General features: G+C 58.4%; 1 long non-coding RNA gene across 1 annotated transcript; it reads right to left on the bottom strand.

Moving 5' to 3' along the window:
* Nucleotides 1–571: 571 nt before the first annotated feature.
* LOC136305206 (uncharacterized) lies at nucleotides 572–3,836 on the bottom strand. The gene is made up of 3 exons (XR_010725143.1): nucleotides 3,609–3,836; nucleotides 3,385–3,513; nucleotides 572–1,348 (listed from the first exon to the last, which is right to left on the bottom strand). It is a non-coding gene; the product is annotated as an uncharacterized lncRNA (long non-coding RNA).
* Nucleotides 3,837–22,732: the final 18,896 nt, after the last annotated feature.

Below are 22,732 nucleotides of genomic sequence, written 5' to 3' on the forward strand. Positions count from 1 at the left end.
AGACATTGTCTGCAGCTGTGGCCTGTATATGTCTTAAAAGAGTTTCCGGGCTTAAAAAGGTTTTTACATTCTGCAGTAGTTATCTATAACTCAATTTAAAAAGAATCATGCTATATCAATGTGGTGTTAATTACTCTGAGTTGGTTAATTAAAGCAAATCACTGATAAGGGGTTTGAGCAACCCTGGGATGGCCCTTGGAGCTGGCAGCTCTTATTTAATTTCTCTTTATTCCTTTAATGTCTTTCAATTACTTCTTAAGCAATTACTGCAATTAGGATATACAATAAGGACAACAGTATTTCTGCCCTGCTGGATTGGGAAATTCAAGCCCAGTTCCTTGGAGAGATTGAGGGGATGGGGAGCTGAGCCTCAGGCGTGGTTTTGACAGTGGGAATTTGGTGAGGAAGAAAAGAGAAATTCCTCGAGAAAGTGGTTAATGCCAGTTCTGCTGGTTTTGGCTGCTCCTACCCCAAAAAAAACCCCATCCTGTTTAAACGGGACTTGGAGAAGCAGCAGGATGTGCCGAGGGACCTGTGCTGGGACCCCCAAACCCTGGTCAGGGATGCTGGGAAACGCCAGCTTCACAGGAACACTACAGAGGGGCTGTGCTGGGACCTCTCAAATTGCAGTCAGAGATACTGGGTACTGCTGTACCTTTGGGACACTACTGAGAGGCTCCACTGCCTGAGCCAGAGAGTTCTCCCATTATTTTCTGTCATGCTTAGAATCTGGCACGTCATTATAGCCCCACAAGCTGAAAATCCCATCTGATCAGTTGGAGTCACAGACGATCACACAGAAGCCAGTCTGGGAGAGGAAGTGAGCTGTTGCATAAATTTATTTTTCCCAATGCGTCTTGAATTTATACCACAATCTCTCATCTCTCCTCAGACCCCATATCCTTGAGTTTTGAGTTTTCTCATAAAGAATTTTCTCCCTACGCTGGACAACAATTCCTAGGCACCGCGGGGAGCGGTGGGGTTTGGGGGGTCCTGGTACCAGCACGGGTGTTGCCTGCACCCTGGCCCGTTCCAGACAGCACAAAGAAATCGCCACCGCCGTCCTCTCGTGCCCAGAGCTCCGGCAGGACCCCAGCGCAGCACCGGCTGCAGGCAGAGCAGGAGAGGCTCGTGCCGTCCGCAGTGATCCTGATCCCTGGCTCTGAGACCCACAGCCCGCCCACAGCGGGAGAGGCGGCACCGCTCGGAAGGTCGTACAGCCGCCGAGAACACTAGGTGAGGCCAACAGATGCTTTCTCGCTTCCCAGGCTAAGAGAAGCACTTTCCGTGCTGGAAAGAGCTTCTCTGCAGCAAATGCTGCTTGTTTACTTTAGGACAGAAGGTGCTCCTAGAACAAAAGAACAAAAGACTAGAACAAAACTCCTATACGTTCATTGACTTTCCAGAGCCCTGTTGATTTGCCCAAGCAATCCCCTGCTTAATGGAAACATGCATCTCCCTACTGCCCTTGTATCAAGGGTCGGCAGGGGAGAAGATCCCACTTCAGGCTCCCACAACCCATCTCCAGGTTTCTCTCTAAGCCCTCCCGGTGTAGCAATGTGTCTGAATAACTTGGGCCATTTCCTGTATCAGCCAAACTGTTTGTAGTGAAGATGACACCTGCAGTCTTCTTTTCCAGAGTTCGCAGGAATTCATCAAGGCTACAGGAACAACAACAGCTCTAAAAATAAGAGCCTAGGAAAGCCTCTCCAAGAAATGCAAAACTCAGATAGGAGACACATAGCACGGTGATGGACACTTAACCAATTAAGTGCCCTGAAAGATGTGTGCGTGCGTTCCTGCCTTCCTGCCTGCCCGCCTGATGGAGAAATAACTTAGCCGACCGAGAGAGACACCTGTACCCATGAAGAGTAGTGCTAGAAACTGGAACTGTAGCTTTATGTACACAAGAAAGTAGCTGCTGTTAGAAGCATGTTGTTTCCTTAATTTCAGCAGCCCATTTTCCCCCTGTATCCCTGTGGCTACCTGCTCCCACTGCAGAACAGAACCAGCACCCAGCCAGCAGCTCCTCAGTCCTGGCAGGTCAGCGGCACTTCCAGGAGCACACCAGGCTGGCATCAAACTGCCCAAAGGGCACTCAGCCCTAGACCCTTCAAACCCTCCAAAGTAGCTTGGCCAGGGGGCAGGGTCAGCACCAAAGACACAGACACCAACCTCAGGAGCTCAGGGTCTTTGGCGACAGCTCAGAGCAGCCAAGAACCTCCCAAGGAGAAGCTCAGCAATGCTCCCCAGCACTGCTACCCAAGGTGACCTACAGGGACTGAGATCCAGCACCAGGGACCCTGAGCCTTACCCCCAGCAGCTGGGAATCCCCTGTCACAACCCAGCCCTGGAGAGCCCCCACAGAACTGGCAATTCCCGCGGGTGCGTCCGCCCGCAGGCCAAGAGGCTCTGGCTGTGCCGGGACAGGGCCCAGGTCGGGCAAATGCTGCAATAAACAGGCGCACACAACTCCCACGGTGGGAACAGCTGGGCTCAGCCTCCTCCGGCGTCGCACCAAAGCCGGGCCAGGGCTTCAGGAGCAATGCAGGAGCTGCCTTTGGCCCCGCTCCTCCCAACAAGGCCACAGGACTCATCTCAGGGCCCTGTCCGGCCTCTGAACACAGAAAGGTCAAGCCATGTTTCACTAATGAGCACGGACCTAGCCCAGAACACTAACGATCCTGGCTACCGCACTGCCGACAGGATACAAACACAACATCTGGGTTGAAGGCTCACCCAGAGGTCAGCTTTGCCTCAAGACTCTGCTTCAGGCCTCAGGCCTTCAGGAAGTCCCAAGCTGCTTGAACCTCTGCGCAAAGCCTGCTCCCATCTCCTGTGGAACCTCACAGATCAGGCAGCACTTCCTCGGCCCACTCCTGAGGCTATTTAGCCTGCCAGCAAAGAGCAGGGGCTGACCTGGGAATGACAGAAGGCAGGGAGGGGAAAGGACCCTTTTGCTTCCATCCAGAAAGCCAAAGGCCGTCAAAAAACCCTCTGGTGAACACCTGAGCAGCACCAGGAGATGAAAGGCCTGGCACTCCTGACTCCCAGAGCTCCCAGGCCTGCCTTGCCCCTCACCTTCAGCCCCCGTCTTGGACAGCAAGGCAATCCCAGGGACAGAAATCCAGGCTCCTGCTGCTCCTGGACGGAGGCACCCAACAGCTCTGTGCTGACTGAACATGGCAGCAAAATCAGGATGCTGCTCTTCCTTGGGCAAAACTCCAGCCACTAAAAAGCTGGAACGCAGGACAACCCTGCCTCTCCACCGGGGCACTTGGATCCAGCCCTACTGACACATGGACATTTGAGACAGGAATCCATAACCCTCCGTGAAATCACATCACAGCCTCCAGGTGTTTTCCTGTTGGTGTCCTCACTTACCTGGCATAGGCTTCTTCCAAGGCTTTGCAGACACTTTGCCTCTAGCCAAAAAGATTAACATCGCCTTCTTTCCAGCTTTCAAGAAGTCACAGCAAGTCATCCTGGTCCCATGTTCCACATCAGATTCTCCTGTAAAAAGAAAGATATTTTTTCTGTTCAGATCCTTTCTCAAGCTATCAAGAAAACCAGGATCCCACATGCACTCCCAGAAATTCTCTCAACACCATTTGCTGCTTCTGTCTCTGCCAGGGCACCAACAAGTCCTGGGACACTTCTTGTTCCCTGCTGGCCAGTGACCATGAGCGATAAAAGAAGGCACCAGTATTGCTGCTAATTTTACAGCCACAGGCTTTGAACTTTCCACAAGTTAAAAGCAGAAGCAGACACTCCTCATCGGGCTCGAGTTCTCGGTTCCTGGCCCAGGAGACGCGCGGCCGCAGCTGCTCGAGCTTCTCTACCACTGCAGAGCACACCGAACACGGCAGGCGCACGGCAGGTGACGAACAAGCGACTTCTCCAATCCCGGCCCCGGAGAGGCGTGGCCGCCGCTCCTCGAGCTCCTCCGCCTCTGCACAGCACTGCACGCACGGCAGGAGCACCGGAAATGACGAAGGAGCGAGGCCACGCTTCCCGGCCCGGGAGACGCGTGTCTGCCGCTCCTCGAGGATCTCAGCCGCCGCAAAGCACGCCGAGCAGGTAAGCGCACTGCAGATAATGAATAAGTGAAATCTTGCTTCCCAGCCCCGAAAATGCACTTTCGGTGCTGGAAGAGCTTCTCTGCTTCTGGAGAGCAGGGAAACCGCGCCCAGCCGCTGTTCGCAGCCAGCCTGCAGCATACCGCCGGAGAGAGCACTAGGCGCGGCCAAACGGCGTTTTCTCGCTTCCCAGGCTAGGAGAAGCACTTTCCGTGCTGCAAACAGCTTCTCTGCTTGTGGAGAGCTCGGAAACCACGCCTAGCCGCTGTTCGCAGCCAGCCTGCGGCGTGCCGCCGTAGAAAGCACTAGGCGCTGCCAAAAGCCGCTTTCTCGCTTCCCAGGCTAGGAGAAGCACCTTCCGTGCTGCAAACAGCTTCTCTGCTTGTGGAGAGCTCGGAAACCACGCCTAGCCGCTGTTCGCAGCCAGCCTGCGGCGTGCCGCCGTAGAAAGCACTAGGCGCTGCCAAAAGCCGCTTTCTCGCTTCCCAGGCTAGGAGAAGCACCTTCCGTGCTGCAAACACCTTCTCTACTTGTGGAGAGCTCGGAAACCGCGCCTAGCCGCTGTTCGCAGCCAGCCTGCAGCGTACAGCCTCCGAGAGCACTAGCCGGGGCCAAAAGGCGCTTTCTCGCTTCCCAGGCTAAGAGAAGCACTTTCCGTGCTGCAAACAGCTTCTCTGCCTGTGGAGAGCTCGGAAACAGCGTTTAACGCTGTTCCAAGCCTGCCTGCAAGCGAACCGCCGGAGAGTGCACTGGGCGCGGCCAAACGGCGTTTTCTCGCTTCCCAGGCTAGGAGAAGCACTTTCCGTGCTGCAAACAGCTTCTCTGCCTGTGGAGAGCTCGGAAACAGCGTTTAACGCTGTTCCGAGCCTGCCTGCGAGCGAACCGGCGGAGAGTGCGCTGGGCGCGGCCAAACGGCGTTTTCTCGCTTCCCAGGCTAGGAGAAGCACTTTCCGTGCTGCAAACAGCTTCTCTGCCTGTGGAGAGCTCGGAAACAGCGTTTAACGCTGTTCCAAGCCTGCCTGCAAGCGAACCGGCGGAGAGTGCACTGGGCGCGGCCAAACGGCGTTTTCTCGCTTCCCAGGCTAGGAGAAGCACTTTCCGTGCTGCAAACAGCTTCTCAGCTTCTGAAGAGCTCAGAAACCGCGGCGAGCCGCAGCTCGCAGCCAGCCTGCAGCGTGCAGACTCTGAGAGCAGTAGGCGCGGCCAAAAGGCGCTGTCTCGCTTCCCAGGCTAAGAGAAGCGTTTTCCGTGCTGCAAACAGCTTCTCTGCTTGTGGAGAACTCAGAAACCGCGCCGAGAGGCTGCTCGCAGCCAGCCTGCAGCGTGCAGCCTCCGACAGCACTATGCGCGGCCAAAAGACGCTTTCTCGCTTCCCAGGCTAAGAGAAGCACTTTCCGTGCTGCAAACAGCTTCTCTGCTTGTGGAGAGCTCGAAACCGCGCCTAGCCGCTGTTCCAAGCCTGCCTGCCGCGTACCGCTGGAGAAAGCACTAGGCGTGGCCAAAAGGCGCTTTCTCACTTCCCAGGCTAGGAGAAGCACTTTCCGTGCTGCAAACAGCTTCTCTGCCTGTGGAGAGCTCGGAAACAGCGTTTAACGCTGTTCCAAGCCTGCCTGCAAGCGAACCGCCGGAGAGTGCACTGGGCGCGGCCAAACGGCGTTTTCTCGCTTCCCAGGCTAGGAGAAGCACTTTCCGTGCTGCAAACAGCTTCTCTGCCTGTGGAGAGCTCGGAAACAGCGTTTAACGCTGTTCCAAGCCTGCCTGCGAGCGAACCGGCGGAGAGTGCGCTGGGCGCGGCCAAACGGCGTTTTCTCGCTTCCCAGGCTAGGAGAAGCACTTTCCGTGCTGCAAACAGCTTCTCTGCCTGTGGAGAGCTCGGAAACAGCGTTTAACGCTGTTCCAAGCCTGCCTGCAAGCGAACCGGCGGAGAGTGCACTGGGCGCGGCCAAACGGCGTTTTCCTCGCTTCCCAGGCTAGGAGAAGCACTTTCCGTGCTGCAAACAGCTTCTCTGCCTGTGGAGAGCTCGGAAACAGCGTTTAACGCTGTTCCAAGCCTGCCTGCAAGCGAACCGCCGGAGAGTGCACTGGGCGCGGCCAAACGGCGTTTTCTCGCTTCCCAGGCTAGGAGAAGCACTTTCCGTGCTGCAAACAGCTTCTCTGCCTGTGGAGAGCTCGGAAACAGCGTTTAACGCTGTTCCAAGCCTGCCTGCAAGCGAACCGCCGGAGAGTGCACTGGGCGCGGCCAAACGGCGTTTTCTCGCTTCCCAGGCTAGGAGAAGCGTTTTCCGTGCTGCAAACAGCTTCTCTGCCTGTGGAGAGCTCGGAAACAGCGTTTAACGCTGTTCCAAGCCTGCCTGCAAGCGAACCGCCGGAGAGTGCACTGGGCGCGGCCAAACGGCGTTTTCTCGCTGCCCAGGCTACGAGAAGCACTTTCCGTGCTGCAAACAGCTTCTCTGCCTGTGGAGAGCTCGGAAACAGCGTTTAACGCTGTTCCAAGCCTGCCTGCAAGCGTACCGCCGGAGAGTGCACTAGGCGGGGCCAAACGGCGTTTTCTCGCTTCCCAGGCTAGGAGAAGCACTTTCCGTGCTGCAAACAGCTTCTCTGCCTGTGGAGAGCTCGGAAACAGCGTTTAACGCTGTTCCAAGCCTGCCTGCAAGCGAACCGGCGGAGAGTGCACTGGGCGCGGCCAAACGGCGTTTTCTCGCTTCCCAGGCTAGGAGAAGCACTTTCCGTGCTGCAAACAGCTTCTCTGCCTGTGGAGAGCTCGGAAACAGCGTTTAACGCTGTTCCAAGCCTGCCTGCAAGCGAACCGCCGGAGAGTGCACTGGGCGCGGCCAAACGGCGTTTTCTCGCTTCCCAGGCTAGGAGAAGCACTTTCCGTGCTGCAAACAGCTTCTCTGCCTGTGGAGAGCTCGGAAACAGCGTTTAACGCTGTTCCAAGCCTGCCTGCAAGCGAACCGCCGGAGAGTGCACTGGGCGCGGCCAAACGGCGTTTTCCTCGCTTCCCAGGCTAGGAGAAGCACTTTCCGTGCTGCAAACAGCTTCTCTGCCTGTGGAGAGCTCGGAAACAGCGTTTAACGCTGTTCCAAGCCTGCCTGCAAGCGAACCGCCGGAGAGTGCACTGGGCGCGGCCAAACGGCGTTTTCTCGCTTCCCAGGCTAGGAGAAGCACTTTCCGTGCTGCAAACAGCTTCTCTGCCTGTGGAGAGCTCGGAAACAGCGTTTAACGCTGTTCCAAGCCTGCCTGCAAGCGAACCGCCGGAGAGTGCACTGGGCGCGGCCAAACGGCGTTTTCTCGCTTCCCAGGCTAGGAGAAGCACTTTCCGTGCTGCAAACAGCTTCTCTGCCTGTGGAGAGCTCGGAAACAGCGTTTAACGCTGTTCCAAGCCTGCCTGCGAGCGAACCGGCGGAGAGTGCACTAGACGCGGCCAAACGGCGTTTTCTCGCTTCCCAGGCTAGGAGAAGCACTTTCCGTGCTGCAAACAGCTTCTCTGCCTGTGGAGAGCTCGGAAACAGCGTTTAACGCTGTTCCAAGCCTGCCTGCAAGCGAACCGCCGGAGAGTGCACTAGGCGCGGCAAAACGGCGTTTTCTCGCTTCCCAGGCTAGGAGAAGCACTTTCCGTGCTGCAAACAGCTTCTCTGCCTGTGGAGAGCTCGGAAACAGCGTTTAACGCTGTTCCAAGCCTGCCTGCAAGCGAACCGCCGGAGAGTGCACTGTGCGCGGCCAAACGGCGTTTTCTCGCTTCCCAGGCTAGGAGAAGCACTTTCCGTGCTGCAAACAGCTTCTCTGCCTGTGGAGAGCTCGGAAACAGCGTTTAACGCTGTTCCAAGCCTGCCTGCAAGCGAACCGCCGGAGAGTGCACTGGGCGCGGCCAAACGGCGTTTTCTCGCTTCCCAGGCTAGGAGAAGCACTTTCCGTGCTGCAAACAGCTTCTCTGCCTGTGGAGAGCTCGGAAACAGCGTTTAACGCTGTTCCAAGCCTGCCTGCAAGCGAACCGGCGGAGAGTGCACTGGGCGCGGCCAAACGGCGTTTTCTCGCTTCCCAGGCTAGGAGAAGCACTTTCCGTGCTGCAAACAGCTTCTCTGCCTGTGGAGAGCTCGGAAACAGCGTTTAACGCAGTTCCAAGCCTGCCTGCAAGCGAACCGCCGGAGAGTGCACTGGGCGCGGCCAAACGGCGTTATCTCGCTTCCCAGGCTAGGAGAAGCACTTTCCGTGCTGCAAACAGCTTCTCTGCTTGTGGGGAGCTCGGAAACAGCGTTTAACGCTGTTCCAAGCCTGCCTGCAAGCGAACCGGCGGAGAGTGCACTAGACGCGGCCAAACGGCGTTTTCTCGCTTCCCAGGCTAGGAGAAGCGTTTTCCGTGCTGCAAACAGCTTCTCTGCTTGTGGGGAGCTCGGAAACAGCGTTTGACGCTGTTCCAAGCCTGCCTGCAAGCGAACCGGCGGAGAGTGCACTAGACGCGGCCAAACGGCGTTTTCTCGCTTCCCAGGCTAGGAGAAGCGTTTTCCGTGCTGCAAACAGCTTCTCTGCTTGTGGGGAGCTCGGAAACAGCGTTTGACGCTGTTCCAAGCCTGCCTGCAAGCGAACCGGCGGAGAGTGCACTAGACGCGGCCAAACGGCGTTTTCTCGCTTCCCAGGCTAGGAGAAGCGTTTTCCGTGCTGCAAACAGCTTCTCTGCTTGTGGGGAGCTCGGAAACAGCGTTTGACGCTGTTCCAAGCCTGCCTGCAAGCGAACCGGCGGAGAGTGCACTAGACGCGGCCAAACGGCGTTTTCTCGCTTCCCAGGCTAGGAGAAGCGTTTTCCGTGCTGCAAACAGCTTCTCTGCTTGTGGGGAGCTCGGAAACAGCGTTTGACGCTGTTCCAAGCCTGCCTGCAAGCGAACCGGCGGAGAGTGCACTAGACGCGGCCAAACGGCGTTTTCTCGCTTCCCAGGCTAGGAGAAGCGTTTTCCGTGCTGCAAACAGCTTCTCTGCCTGTGGAGAGCTCGGAAACAGCGTTTAACGCTGTTCCAAGCCTGCCTGCGAGCGAACCGGCGGAGAGTGCACTAAGCGCGGCCAAACGGCGTTTTCTCGCTTCCCAGGCTAGGAGAAGCACTTTCCGTGCTGCAAACAGCTTCTCTGCCTGTGGAGAGCTCGGAAACAGCGTTTAACGCTGTTCCAAGCCTGCCTGCAAGCGAACCGCCGGAGAGTGCACTGGGCGCGGCCAAACGGCGTTTTCTCGCTTCCCAGGCTAGGAGAAGCACTTTCCGTGCTGCAAACAGCTTCTCTGCCTGTGGAGAGCTCGGAAACAGCGTTTAACGCTGTTCCGAGCCTGCCTGCGAGCGAACCGGCGGAGAGTGCGCTGGGGCGCGGCCAAACGGCGTTTTCCTCGCTTCCCAGGCTAGGAGAAGCACTTTCCGTGCTGCAAACAGCTTCTCTGCCTGTGGAGAGCTCGGAAACAGCGTTTAACGCTGTTCCAAGCCTGCCTGCAAGCGAACCGGCGGAGAGTGCACTGGGCGCGGCCAAACGGCGTTTTCCTCGCTTCCCAGGCTAGGAGAAGCACTTTCCGTGCTGCAAACAGCTTCTCAGCTTCTGAAGAGCTCAGAAACCGCGGCGAGCCGCAGCTCGCAGCCAGCCTGCAGCGTGCAGACTCTGAGAGCAGTAGGCGCGGCCAAAAGGCGCTGTCTCGCTTCCCAGGCTAAGAGAAGCGTTTTCCCGTGCTGCAAACAGCTTCTCTGCTTGTGGAGAACTCAGAAACCGCGCCGAGAGGCTGCTCGCAGCCAGCCTGCAGCGTGCAGCCTCCGACAGCACTATGCGCGGCCAAAAGACGCTTTCTCGCTTCCCAGGCTAAGAGAAGCACTTTCCGTGCTGCAAACAGCTTCTCTGCTTGTGGAGAGCTCGAAACCGCGCCTAGCCGCTGTTCCAAGCCTGCCTGCCGCGTACCGCTGGAGAAAGCACTAGGCGTGGCCAAAAGGCGCTTTCTCACTTCCCAGGCTAGGAGAAGCACTTTCCGTGCTGCAAACAGCTTCTCTGCCTGTGGAGAGCTCGGAAACAGCGTTTAACGCTGTTCCAAGCCTGCCTGCAAGCGAACCGCCGGAGAGTGCACTGGGCGCGGCCAAACGGCGTTTTCTCGCTTCCCAGGCTAGGAGAAGCACCTTCCGTGCTGCAAACACCTTCTCTACTTGTGGAGAGCTCGGAAACCGCGCCTAGCCGCTGTTCGCAGCCAGCCTGCAGCGTACAGCCTCCGAGAGCACTAGCCGGGGCCAAAAGGCGCTTTCTCGCTTCCCAGGCTAAGAGAAGCACTTTCCGTGCTGCAAACAGCTTCTCTGCCTGTGGAGAGCTCGGAAACAGCGTTTAACGCTGTTCCAAGCCTGCCTGCAAGCGAACCGCCGGAGAGTGCACTGGGCGCGGCCAAACGGCGTTTTCTCGCTTCCCAGGCTAGGAGAAGCACTTTCCGTGCTGCAAACAGCTTCTCTGCCTGTGGAGAGCTCGGAAACAGCGTTTAACGCTGTTCCGAGCCTGCCTGCGAGCGAACCGGCGGAGAGTGCGCTGGGCGCGGCCAAACGGCGTTTTCTCGCTTCCCAGGCTAGGAGAAGCACTTTCCGTGCTGCAAACAGCTTCTCTGCCTGTGGAGAGCTCGGAAACAGCGTTTAACGCTGTTCCAGCCTGCCTGCAAGCGAACCGGCGGAGAGTGCACTGGGCGCGGCCAAACGGCGTTTTCTCGCTTCCCAGGCTAGGAGAAGCACTTTCCGTGCTGCAAACAGCTTCTCAGCTTCTGAAGAGCTCAGAAACCGCGGCGAGCCGCAGCTCGCAGCCAGCCTGCAGCGTGCAGACTCTGAGAGCAGTAGGCGCGGCCAAAAGGCGCTGTCTCGCTTCCCAGGCTAAGAGAAGCGTTTTCCGTGCTGCAAACAGCTTCTCTGCTTGTGGAGAACTCAGAAACCGCGCCGAGAGGCTGCTCGCAGCCAGCCTGCAGCGTGCAGCCTCCGACAGCACTATGCGCGGCCAAAAGACGCTTTCTCGCTTCCCAGGCTAAGAGAAGCACTTTCCGTGCTGCAAACAGCTTCTCTGCTTGTGGAGAGCTCGAAACCGCGCCTAGCCGCTGTTCCAAGCCTGCCTGCCGCGTACCGCTGGAGAAAGCACTAGGCGTGGCCAAAAGGCGCTTTCTCACTTCCCAGGCTAGGAGAAGCACTTTCCGTGCTGCAAACAGCTTCTCTGCCTGTGGAGAGCTCGGAAACAGCGTTTAACGCTGTTCCAAGCCTGCCTGCAAGCGAACCGCCGGAGAGTGCACTGGGCGCGGCCAAACGGCGTTTTCTCGCTTCCCAGGCTAGGAGAAGCACTTTCCGTGCTGCAAACAGCTTCTCTGCCTGTGGAGAGCTCGGAAACAGCGTTTAACGCTGTTCCAAGCCTGCCTGCGAGCGAACCGGCGGAGAGTGCGCTGGGCGCGGCCAAACGGCGTTTTCTCGCTTCCCAGGCTAGGAGAAGCACTTTCCGTGCTGCAAACAGCTTCTCTGCCTGTGGAGAGCTCGGAAACAGCGTTTAACGCTGTTCCAAGCCTGCCTGCAAGCGAACCGGCGGAGAGTGCACTGGGCGCGGCCAAACGGCGTTTTCTCGCTTCCCAGGCTAGGAGAAGCACTTTCCGTGCTGCAAACAGCTTCTCTGCCTGTGGAGAGCTCGGAAACAGCGTTTAACGCTGTTCCAAGCCTGCCTGCAAGCGAACCGCCGGAGAGGTGCACTGGGCGCGGCCAAACGGCGTTTTCTCGCTTCCCAGGCTAGGAGAAGCACTTTCCGTGCTGCAAACAGCTTCTCTGCCTGTGGAGAGCTCGGAAACAGCGTTTAACGCTGTTCCAAGCCTGCCTGCAAGCGAACCGCCGGAGAGTGCACTGGGCGCGGCCAAACGGCGTTTTCTCGCTTCCCAGGCTAGGAGAAGCGTTTTCCGTGCTGCAAACAGCTTCTCTGCCTGTGGAGAGCTCGGAAACAGCGTTTAACGCTGTTCCAAGCCTGCCTGCAAGCGAACCGCCGGAGAGTGCACTGGGCGCGGCCAAACGGCGTTTTCTCGCTTCCCAGGCTAGGAGAAGCACTTTCCGTGCTGCAAACAGCTTCTCTGCCTGTGGAGAGCTCGGAAACAGCGTTTAACGCTGTTCCAAGCCTGCCTGCAAGCGTACCGCCGGAGAGTGCACTAGGCGGGGCCAAACGGCGTTTTCCTCGCTTCCCAGGCTAGGAGAAGCACTTTCCGTGCTGCAAACAGCTTCTCTGCCTCTGGAGAGCTCGGAAACAGCGTTTAACGCTGTTCCAAGCCTGCCTGCAAGCGAACCGCCGGAGAGTGCACTGGGCGCGGCCAAACGGCGTTTTCTCGCTTCCCAGGCTAGGAGAAGCACTTCCCGTGCTGCAAACAGCTTCTCTGCCTGTGGAGAGCTCGGAAACAGCGTTTAACGCTGTTCCAAGCCTGCCTGCAAGCGAACCGCCGGAGAGTGCACTGGGCGCGGCCAAACGGCGTTTTCTCGCTTCCCAGGCTAGGAGAAGCACTTTCCGTGCTGCAAACAGCTTCTCTGCCTGTGGAGAGCTCGGAAACAGCGTTTAACGCTGTTCCGAGCCTGCCTGCGAGCGAACCGGCGGAGAGTGCGCTGGGCGCGGCGCCAAACGGCGTTTTCTCGCTTCCCAGGCTAGGAGAAGCACTTTCCGTGCTGCAAACAGCTTCTCTACTTGTGGAGAGCTCGGAAACAGCGTTTAACGCTGTTCCAAGCCTGCCTGCGAGCGAACCGTCGGAGAGTGCACTGGGCGCGGCCAAACGGCGTTTTCTCGCTTCCCAGGCTAGGAGAAGCACTTTCCGTGCTGCAAACAGCTTCTCTGCCTGTGGAGAGCTCGGAAACAGCGTTTAACGCTGTTCCAAGCCTGCCTGCGAGCGAACCGGCGGGAGAGTGCACTGGGCGCGGCCAAACGGCGTTTTCTCGCTTCCCAGGCTAGGAGAAGCGCTTTCCGGCTGCTGCAAACAGCTTCTCTGCCTGTGGAGAGCTCGGAAACAGCGTTTAACGCTGTTCCAAGCCTGCCTGCGAGCGAACCGGCGGAGAGTGCACTAGGCGCGGCCAAACGGCGTTTTCCTCGCTTCCCAGGCTAGGAGAAGCACTTTCCGTGCTGCAAACAGCTTCTCTGCCTGTGGAGAGCTCGGAAACAGCGTTTAACGCTGTTCCAAGCCTGCCTGCGAGCGAACCGCCGGAGAGTGCATTGGGCGCGGCCAAACGGCGTTTTCTCGCTTCCCAGGCTAGGAGAAGCACTTCCCGTGCTGCAAACAGCTTCTCTGCCTGTGGGGAGCTCGGAAACAGCGTTTAACGCTGTTCCAAGCCTGCCTGCAAGCGAACCGCCGGAGAGTGCATTGGGCGCGGCCAAACGGCGTTTTCTCGCTTCCCAGGCTAGGAGAAGCACTTTCCGTGCTGCAAACAGCTTCTCTGCCTGTGGAGAGCTCGGAAACAGCGTTTAACGCTGTTCCAAGCCTGCCTGCGAGCGAACCGCCGGAGAGTGCACTAGACGCGGCCAAACGGCGTTTTCTCGCTTCCCAGGCTAGGAGAAGCACTTTCCGTGCTGCAAACAGCTTCTCTGCCTGTGGAGAGCTCGGAAACAGCGTTTAACGCTGTTCCAAGCCTGCCTGCGAAGCGAACCGCCGGAGAGTGCACTAACCGCGGCCAAACGGCGTTTTCTCTCGCTTCCCAGGCTAGGAGAAGCACTTTCCGTGCTGCAAACAGCTTCTCTGCCTGTGGAGAGCTCGGAAACAGCGTTTAACGCTGTTCCAAGCCTGCCTGCAAGCGAACCGCCGGAGAGTGCACTGGGCGCGGCCAAACGGCGTTTTCTCGCTTCCCAGGCTAGGAGAAGCACTTTCCGTGCTGCAAACAGCTTCTCTGCCTGTGGGGAGCTCGGAAACAGCGTTTAACGCTGTTCCAAGCCTGCCTGCAAGCGAACCGCCGGAGAGTGCACTGGGGCGCGGCCAAACGGCGTTTTCCTCGCTTCCCAGGCTAGGAGAAGCACTTTCCGTGCTGCAAACAGCTTCTCTGCCTGTGGAGAGCTCGGAAACAGCGTTTAACGCTGTTCCAAGCCTGCCTGCGAGCGAACCGGCGGAGAGTGCACTAGACGCGGCCAAACGGCGTTATCTCGCTTCCCAGGCTAGGAGAAGCACTTTCCGTGCTGCAAACAGCTTCTCTGCCTGTGGAGAGCTCGGAAACAGCGTTTAACGCTGTTCCAAGCCTGCCTGCAAGCGAACCGCCGGAGAGTGCACTGGGCGCGGCCAAACGGCGTTTTCTCGCTTCCCAGGCTAGGAGAAGCACTTTCCGTGCTGCAAACAGCTTCTCTGCCTGTGGAGAGCTCGGAAACAGCGTTTAACGCTGTTCCAAGCCTGCCTGCGAGCGAACCGGCGGAGAGTGCACTGGGCGCGGCCAAACGGCGTTTTCCCTCGCTTCCCAGGCTAGGAGAAGCACTTTCCGTGCTGCAAACAGCTTCTCTGCCTGTGGAGAGCTCGGAAACAGCGTTTAACGCTGTTCCAAGCCTGCCTGCAAGCGAACCGCCGGAGAGTGCACTGGGCGCGGCCAAACGGCGTTTTCTCGCTTCCCAGGCTAGGAGAAGCACTTTCCGTGCTGCAAACAGCTTCTCTGCCTGTGGAGAGCTCGGAAACAGCGTTTAACGCTGTTCCAAGCCTGCCTGCAAGCGAACCGCCGGAGAGTGCACTGGGCGCGGCCCAAACGGCGTTTTCTCGCTTCCCAGGCTAGGAGAAGCACTTTCCGTGCTGCAAACAGCTTCTCTGCCTGTGGAGAGCTCGGAAACAGCGTTTAACGCTGTTCCAAGCCTGCCTGCAAGCGAACCGCCGGAGAGTGCACTGGGCGCGGGCCAAACGGCGTTTTCTCGCTTCCCAGGCTAGGAGAAGCACTTTCCGTGCTGCAAACAGCTTCTCTGCCTGTGGAGAGCTCGGAAACAGCGTTTTAACGCTGTTCCAAGCCTGCCTGCGAGCGAACCGCCGGAGAGTGCATTGGGCGCGGCCAAACGGCGTTTTCTCGCTTCCCAGGCTAGGAGAAGCACTTCCCGTGCTGCAAACAGCTTCTCTGCCTGTGGAGAGCTCGGAAACAGCGTTTAACGCTGTTCAAAGCCTGCCTGCAAGCGAACCGCCGGAGAGTGCACTGGGGCGCGGCCAAACGGCGTTTTCTCGCTTCCCAGGCTAGGAGAAGCACTTTCCGTGCTGCAAACAGCTTCTCTGCCTGTGGAGAGCTCGGAAACAGCGTTTAACGCTGTTCCAAGCCTGCCTGCAAGCGAACCGGCGGAGAGTGCACTGGGCGCGGCCAAACGGCGTTTTCTCGCTTCCCAGGCTAGGAGAAGCACTTTCCCGTGCTGCAAACAGCTTCTCTGCCTGTGGAGAGCTCGGAAACAGCGTTTAACGCTGTTCCAAGCCTGCCTGCAAGCGAACCGCCGGAGAGTGCACTGGGCGCGGCCAAACGGCGTTTTCTCGCTTCCCAGGCTAGGAGAAGCACTTTCCGTGCTGCAAACAGCTTCTCTGCCTGTGGAGAGCTCGGAAACAGCGTTTAACGCTGTTCCAAGCCTGCCTGCAAGCGAACCGCCGGAGAGTGCACTGGGCGCGGCCAAACGGCGTTTTCTCGCTTCCCAGGCTAGGAGAAGCACCTTCCGTGCTGCAAACAGCTTCTCTGCCTGTGGAGAGCTCGGAAACAGCGTTTAACGCTGTTCCAAGCCTGCCTGCAAGCGAACCGCCGGAGAGTGCACTGGGCGCGGCCAAACGGCGTTTCTCCTCGCTTCCCAGGCTAGGAGAAGCACTTTCCGTGCTGCAAACAGCTTCTCTGCCTGTGGGGAGCTCGGAAACAGCGTTTAACGCTGTTCCAAGCCTGCCTGCAAGCGAACCGCCGGAGAGTGCACTGGGCGCGGCCAAACGGCGTTTTCTCGCTTCCCAGGCTAGGAGAAGCACTTTCCGTGCTGCAAACAGCTTCTCTGCCTGTGGAGAGCTCGGAAACAGCGTTTAACGCTGTTCCAAGCCTGCCTGCGAGCGAACCGGCGGAGAGTGCACTAGACGCGGCCAAACGGCGTTATCTCGCTTCCCAGGCTAGGAGAAGCACTTTCCGTGCTGCAAACAGCTTCTCTGCCTGTGGAGAGCTCGGAAACAGCGTTTAACGCTGTTCCAAGCCTGCCTGCGAGCGAACCGGCGGAGAGTGCACTGGGCGCGGCCAAACGGCGTTTTCCTCGCTTCCCAGGCTAGGAGAAGCACTTTCCGTGCTGCAAACAGCTTCTCTGCCTGTGGAGAGCTCGGAAACAGCGTTTAACGCTGTTCCAAGCCTGCCTGCAAGCGAACCGCCGGAGAGTGGCACTGGGCGCGGCCAAACGGCGTTTTCCCTCGCTTCCCAGGCTAGGAGAAGCACTTTCCGTGCTGCAAACAGCTTCTCTGCCTGTGGAGAGCTCGGAAACAGCGTTTAACGCTGTTCCAAGCCTGCCTGCAAGCGAACCGCCGGAGAGTGCACTGGGCGCGGCCAAACGGCGTTTTCCTCGCTTCCCAGGCTAAGAAGCACTTTCCGTGCTGCAAACAGCTTCTCTGCCTGTGGAGAGCTCGGAAACAGCGTTTAACGCTGTTCCAAGCCTGCCTGCAAGCGAACCGCCGGAGAGTGCACTGGGCGCGGCCAAACGGCGTTTTCTCGCTTCCCAGGCTAGGAGAAGCACTTTCCGTGCTGCAAACAGCTTCTCTGCCTGTGGAGAGCTCGGAAACAGCGTTTAAACGCTGTTCCAAGCCTGCCTGCGAGCGAACCGCCGGAGAGTGCATTGGGGCGCGGGCCAAACGGCGTTTTCTCGCTTCCCAGGCTAGGAGAAGCACTTGCCGTGCTGCAAACAGCTTCTCTGCCTGTGGAGAGCTCGGAAACCAGCGTTTAACGCTGTTCCAAGCCTGCCTGCAAGCGAACCGCCGGAGAGTGCACTGGGCGCGGCCAAACGGCGTTTTCTCGCTTCCCAGGCTAGGAGAAGCACTTTCCGTGCTGCAAACAGCTTCTCTGCCTGTGGAGAGCTCGGAAACAGCGTTTAACGCTGTTCCAAGCCTGCCTGCAAGCGAACCCGGCGGAGAGTGCACTGGGCGCGGCCAAACGGCGTTTTCCTCGCTTCCCAGGCTAGGAGAAGCACTTTCCGTGCTGCAAACAGCTTCTCTGCCTGTGGAGAGCTCGGAAACAGCGTTTAACGCTGTTCCAAGCCTGCCTGCAAGCGAACCGCCGGAGAGTGCACTGGGCGCGGCCAAACGGCGTTTTCTCTCGCTTCCCAGGCTAGGAGAAGCACTTTCCGTGCTGCAAACAGCTTCTCTGCCTGTGGAGAGCTCGGAAACAGCGTTTAACGCTGTTCCAAGCCTGCCTGCAAGCGAACCGCCGGAGGAGTGCACTGGGCGCGGCCAAACGGCGTTTTCCTCGCTTCCCAGGCTAGGAGAAGCACTTTCCGTGCTGCAAAACAGCTTCTCTGCCTGTGGAGAGCTCGGAAACAGCGTTTAACGCTGTTCCAAGCCTGCCTGCAAGCGAACCGCCGGAGAGTGCACTGGGCGCGGCCAAACGGCGTTTTCCTCGCTTTCCCAGGCTAGGAGAAGCACTTTCCGTGCTGCAAACAGCTTCTCTGCCTGTGGAGAGCTCGGAAACAGCGTTTAACGCTGTTCCAAGCCTGCCTGCAAGCGAACCGCCGGAGAGTGCACTGGGCGCGGGCCAAACGGCGTTTTCTCGCTTCCCAGGCTAGGAGAAGCACTTTCCGTGCTGCAAACAGCTTCTCTGCCTGTGGAGAGCTCGGAAACAGCGTTTAACGCTGTTCCAAGCCTGCCTGCAAGCGAACCGCCGGAGAGTGCACTGGGCGCGGCCAAACGGCGTTTTCCTCGCTTCCCAGGCTAGGAGAAGCACTTTCCGTGCTGCAAACAGCTTCTCTGCCTGTGGAGAGCTCGGAAACAGCGTTTAACGCTGTTCCAAGCCTGCCTGCAAGCGAACCGCCGGAGAGTGCACTGGGCGCGGCCAAACGGCGTTTTCCCTCGCTTCCCAGGCTAGGAGAAGCACTTTCCGTGCTGCAAACAGCTTCTCTGCCTGTGGAGAGCTCGGAAACAGCGTTTAACGCTGTTCCAAGCCTGCCTGCGAGCGAACCGGCGGAGAGTGCACTAGACGCGGCCAAACGGCGTTTTCCTCGCTTCCCAGGCTAGGAGAAGCACTTTCCGTGCTGCAAACAGCTTCTCTGCCTGTGGAGAGCTCGGAAACAGCGTTTAACGCTGTTCCAAGCCTGCCTGCAAGCGAACCGCCGGAGAGTGCACTGTGCGCGGCCAAACGGCGTTTTCTCGCTTCCCAGGCTAGGAGAAGCACTTTCCGTGCTGCAAACAGCTTCTCTGCCTGTGGAGAGCTCGGAAACAGCGTTTAACGCTGTTCCAAGCCTGCCTGCAAGCGAACCGCCGGAGAGTGCACTGTGCGCGGCCAAACGGCGTTTTCCTCGCTTCCCAGGCTAGGAGAAGCACTTTCCGTGCTGCAAACAGCTTCTCTGCCTGTGGAGAGCTCGGAAACAGCGTTTAAACGCTGTTCCAAGCCTGCCTGCAAGCGAACCGCCGGAGAGTGCACTGGGCGCGGCCAAACGGCGTTTTCTCGCTTCCCAGGCTAGGAGAAGCACTTTCCGTGCTGCAAACAGCTTCTCTGCCTGTGGAGAGCTCGGAAACAGCGTTTAAACGCTGTTCCAAGCCTGCCTGCAAGCGAACCGCCGGAGAGTGCACTGGGCGCGGCCAAACGGCGTTTTCCTCGCTTCCCAGGCTAGGAGAAGCACTTTCCGTGCTGCAAACAGCTTCTCTGCCTGTGGAGAGCTCGGAAACAGCGTTTAACGCAGTTCCAAGCCTGCCTGCAAGCGAACCGCCGGAGAGTGCACTAGACGCGGCCAAACGGCGTTATCTCGCTTCCCAGGCTAGGAGAAGCACTTTCCGTGCTGCAAACAGCTTCTCTGCCTGTGGAGAGCTCGGAAACAGCGTTTAACGCTGTTCCAAGCCTGCCTGCAAGCGAACCGGCGGAGAGTGCACTAGACGCGGCCAAAACGGCGTTTTCTCGCTTCCCAGGCTAGGAGAAGCGTTTTCCGTGCTGCAAAGAGCTTCTCTGCTTGTGGGGAGCTCGGAAACAGCGTTTAACGCTGTTCCAAGCCTGCCTGCAAGCGAACCGCCGGAGAGTGCACTAGGCGCGGGCCAAACGGCGTTTTCTCGCTTCCCAGGCTAGGAGAAGCACTTTCCGTGCTGCAAACAGCTTCTCTGCCTGTGGAGAGCTCGGAAACAGCGTTTAACGCTGTTCCAAGCCTGCCTGCAAGCGAACCGCCGGAGAGTGCACTGGGCGCGGCCAAACGGCGTTTTCCTCGCTTCCCAGGCTAGGAGAAGCACTTTCCGTGCTGCAAACAGCTTCTCTGCCTGTGGAGAGCTCGGAAACAGCGTTTAACGCTGTTCCAAGCCTGCCTGCAAGCGAACCGCCCGAGAGTGCACGAGGCGCGGCCAAACGGCGTTTTCTCGCTTCCCAGGCTAGGAGAAGCACTTTCCGTGCTGCAAACAGCTTCTCTGCCTGTGGAGAGCTCGGAAACAGCGTTTAACGCTGTTCCAAGCCTGCCTGCAAGCGAACCGCCGGAGAGTGCACTGGGCGCGGCCAAACGGCGTTTTCCTCGCTTCCCCAGGCTACGGAGAAGCACTTTCCGTGCTGCAAACAGCTTCTCTGCCTGTGGAGAGCTCGGAAACAGCGTTTAACGCTGTTCCAAGCCTGCCTGCGAGCGAACCGGCCGGAGAGTGCACTAGGCGCGGCCAAACGGCGTTTTCTCGCTTCCCAGGCTAGGAGAAGCACTTTCCGTGCTGCAAACAGCTTCTCTGCCTGTGGAGAGCTCGGAAACAGCGTTTAACGCTGTTCCAAGCCTGCCTGCGAGCGAACCGCCGGAGAGTGCACTAACCGCGGCCAAACGGCGTTTTCCTCGCTTCCCAGGCTAGGAGAAGCACTTTCCGTGCTGCAAACAGCTTCTCTGCCTGTGGAGAGCTCGGAAACAGCGTTTAATCGCTGTTCCAAGCCTGCCTGCAAGCGAACCGCCGGAGAGTGCACTGGGCGCGGCCAAACGGCGTTTTTCTCGCTTCCCAGGCTAGGAGAAGCACTTTCCGTGCTGCAAACAGCTTCTCTGCCTGTGGAGAGCTCGGAAACAGCGTTTAACGCTGTTCCAAGCCTGCCTGCAAGCGAACCGCCGGAGAGTGCACTGGGCGCGGCCAAACGGCGTTTTCTCGCTTCCCAGGCTAGGAGAAGCACTTTCCGTGCTGCAAACAGCTTCTCTGCCTGTGGAGAGCTCGGAAACAGCGTTTAACGCTGTTCCAAGCCTGCCTGCAAGCGAACCGCCGGAGAGTGCACTGGGCGCGGCCAAACGGCGTTTTCCTCGCTTCCCAGGCTAGGAGAAGCACTTTCCGTGCTGCAAACAGCTTCTCTGCCTGTGGAGAGCTCGGAAACAGCGTTTAACGCTGTTCCAAGCCTGCCTGCAAGCGAACCGCCGGAGAGTGCACTGGGCGCGGCCAAACGGCGTTTTCTCGCTTCCCAGGCTAGGAGAAGCACTTTCCGTGCTGCAAACAGCTTCTCTGCCTGTGGAGAGCTCGGAAACAGCGTTTAACGCTGTTCCAAGCCTGCCTGCGAGCGAACCGGCGGAGAGTGCACTAGACGCGGCCAAACGGCGTTTTCTCGCTTCCCAGGCTAGGAGAAGCACTTTCCGTGCTGCAAACAGCTTCTCTGCCTGTGGAGAGCTCGGAAACAGCGTTTAACGCTGTTCCAAGCCTGCCTGCAAGCGAACCGCCGGAGAGTGCACTAGGCGCGGCAAAACGGCGTTTTCTCGCTTCCCAGGCTAGGAGAAGCACTTTCCGTGCTGCAAACAGCTTTCTCTGCCTGTGGAGAGCTCGGAAACAGCGTTTAACGCTGTTCCAAGCCTGCCTGCAAGCGAACCGGCGGAGAGTGCACTGTGCGCGGCCAAACGGCGTTTTCTCGCTTCCCAGGCTAGGAGAAGCACTTTCCGTGCTGCAAACAGCTTCTCTGCCTGTGGAGAGCTCGGAAACAGCGTTTAAACGCTGTTCCAAGCCTGCCTGCAAGCGAACCGCCGGAGAGTGCACTGGGCGCGGCCAAACGGCGTTTTCCCTCGCTTCCCAGGCTAGGAGAAGCACTTTCCGTGCTGCAAACAGCTTCTCTGCCTGTGGAGAGCTCGGAAACAGCGTTTAACGCTGTTCCAAGCCTGCCTGCAAGCGAACCGGCGGAGAGTGCACTGGGCGCGGCCAAACGGCGTTTTCTCGCTTCCCAGGCTAGGAGAAGCACTTTCCGTGCTGCAAACAGCTTCTCTGCCTGTGGAGAGCTCGGAAACAGCGTTTAACGCTGTTCCAAGCCTGCCTGCAAGCGAACCGCCGGAGAGTGCACTGGGCGCGGCCAAACGGCGTTATCCTCGCTTCCCAGGCTAGGAGAAGCACTTTCCGTGCTGCAAACAGCTTCTCTGCCTGTGGAGAGCTCGGAAACAGCGTTTAACGCTGTTCCAAGCCTGCCTGCAAGCGAACCGGCGGAGAGTGCACTAGACGCGGCCAAACGGCGTTTTCTCGCTTCCCAGGCTAGGAGAAGCGTTTTCCGTGCTGCAAACAGCTTCTCTGCTTGTGGGGAGCTCGGAAACAGCGTTTGACGCTGTTCCAAGCCTGCCTGCAAGCGAACCGGCGGAGAGTGCACTAGACGCGGCCAAACGGCGTTTTCTCGCTTCCCAGGCTAGGAGAAGCGTTTTCCGTGCTGCAAACAGCTTCTCTGCTTGTGGGGAGCTCGGAAACAGCGTTTGACGCTGTTCCAAGCCTGCCTGCAAGCGAACCGGCGGAGAGTGCACTAGACGCGGCCAAACGGCGTTTTCTCGCTTCCCAGGCTAGGAGAAGCGTTTTCCGTGCTGCAAACAGCTTCTCTGCTTGTGGGGAGCTCGGAAACAGCGTTTGACGCTGTTCCAAGCCTGCCTGCAAGCGAACCGGCGGAGAGTGCACTAGACGCGGCCAAACGGCGTTTTCCTCGCTTCCCAGGCTAGGAGAAGCGTTTTCCGTGCTGCAAACAGCTTCTCTGCTTGTGGGGAGCTCGGAAACAGCGTTTGACGCTGTTCCAAGCCTGCCTGCAAGCGAACCGGCGGAGAGTGCACTAGACGCGGCCAAACGGCGTTTTCTCGCTTCCCAGGCTAGGAGAAGCGTTTCCGTGCTGCAAACAGCTTCTCTGCCTGTGGAGAGCTCGGAAACAGCGTTTAACGCTGTTCCAAGCCTGCCTGCGAGCGAACCGGCGGAGAGTGCACTAAGCGCGGCCAAACGGCGTTTTCCTCGCTTCCCAGGCTAGGAGAAGCACTTTCCGTGCTGCAAACAGCTTCTCTGCCTGTGGAGAGCTCGGAAACAGCGTTTAACGCTGTTCCAAGCCTGCCTGCAAGCGAACCGCCGGAGAGTGCACTGGGCGCGGCCAAACGGCGTTTTCTCGCTTCCCAGGCTAGGAGAAGCACTTTCCGTGCTGCAAACAGCTTCTCTGCCTGTGGAGAGCTCGGAAACAGCGTTTAACGCTGTTCCAAGCCTGCCTGCAAGCGAACCGCCGGAGAGTGCACTGGGCGCGGCCAAACGGCGTTTTCTCGCTTCCCAGGCTAGGAGAAGCACTTTCCGTGCTGCAAACAGCTTCTCTGCC

Source organism: Chamaea fasciata, unplaced genomic scaffold, assembly GCF_029207755.1.
Source record: "Chamaea fasciata isolate MVZ Bird 193981 ecotype frontalis unplaced genomic scaffold, bChaFas1.0.hap1 SCAF_311, whole genome shotgun sequence".
Classification (NCBI taxonomy): Eukaryota; Metazoa; Chordata; class Aves; order Passeriformes; family Sylviidae; genus Chamaea; species Chamaea fasciata.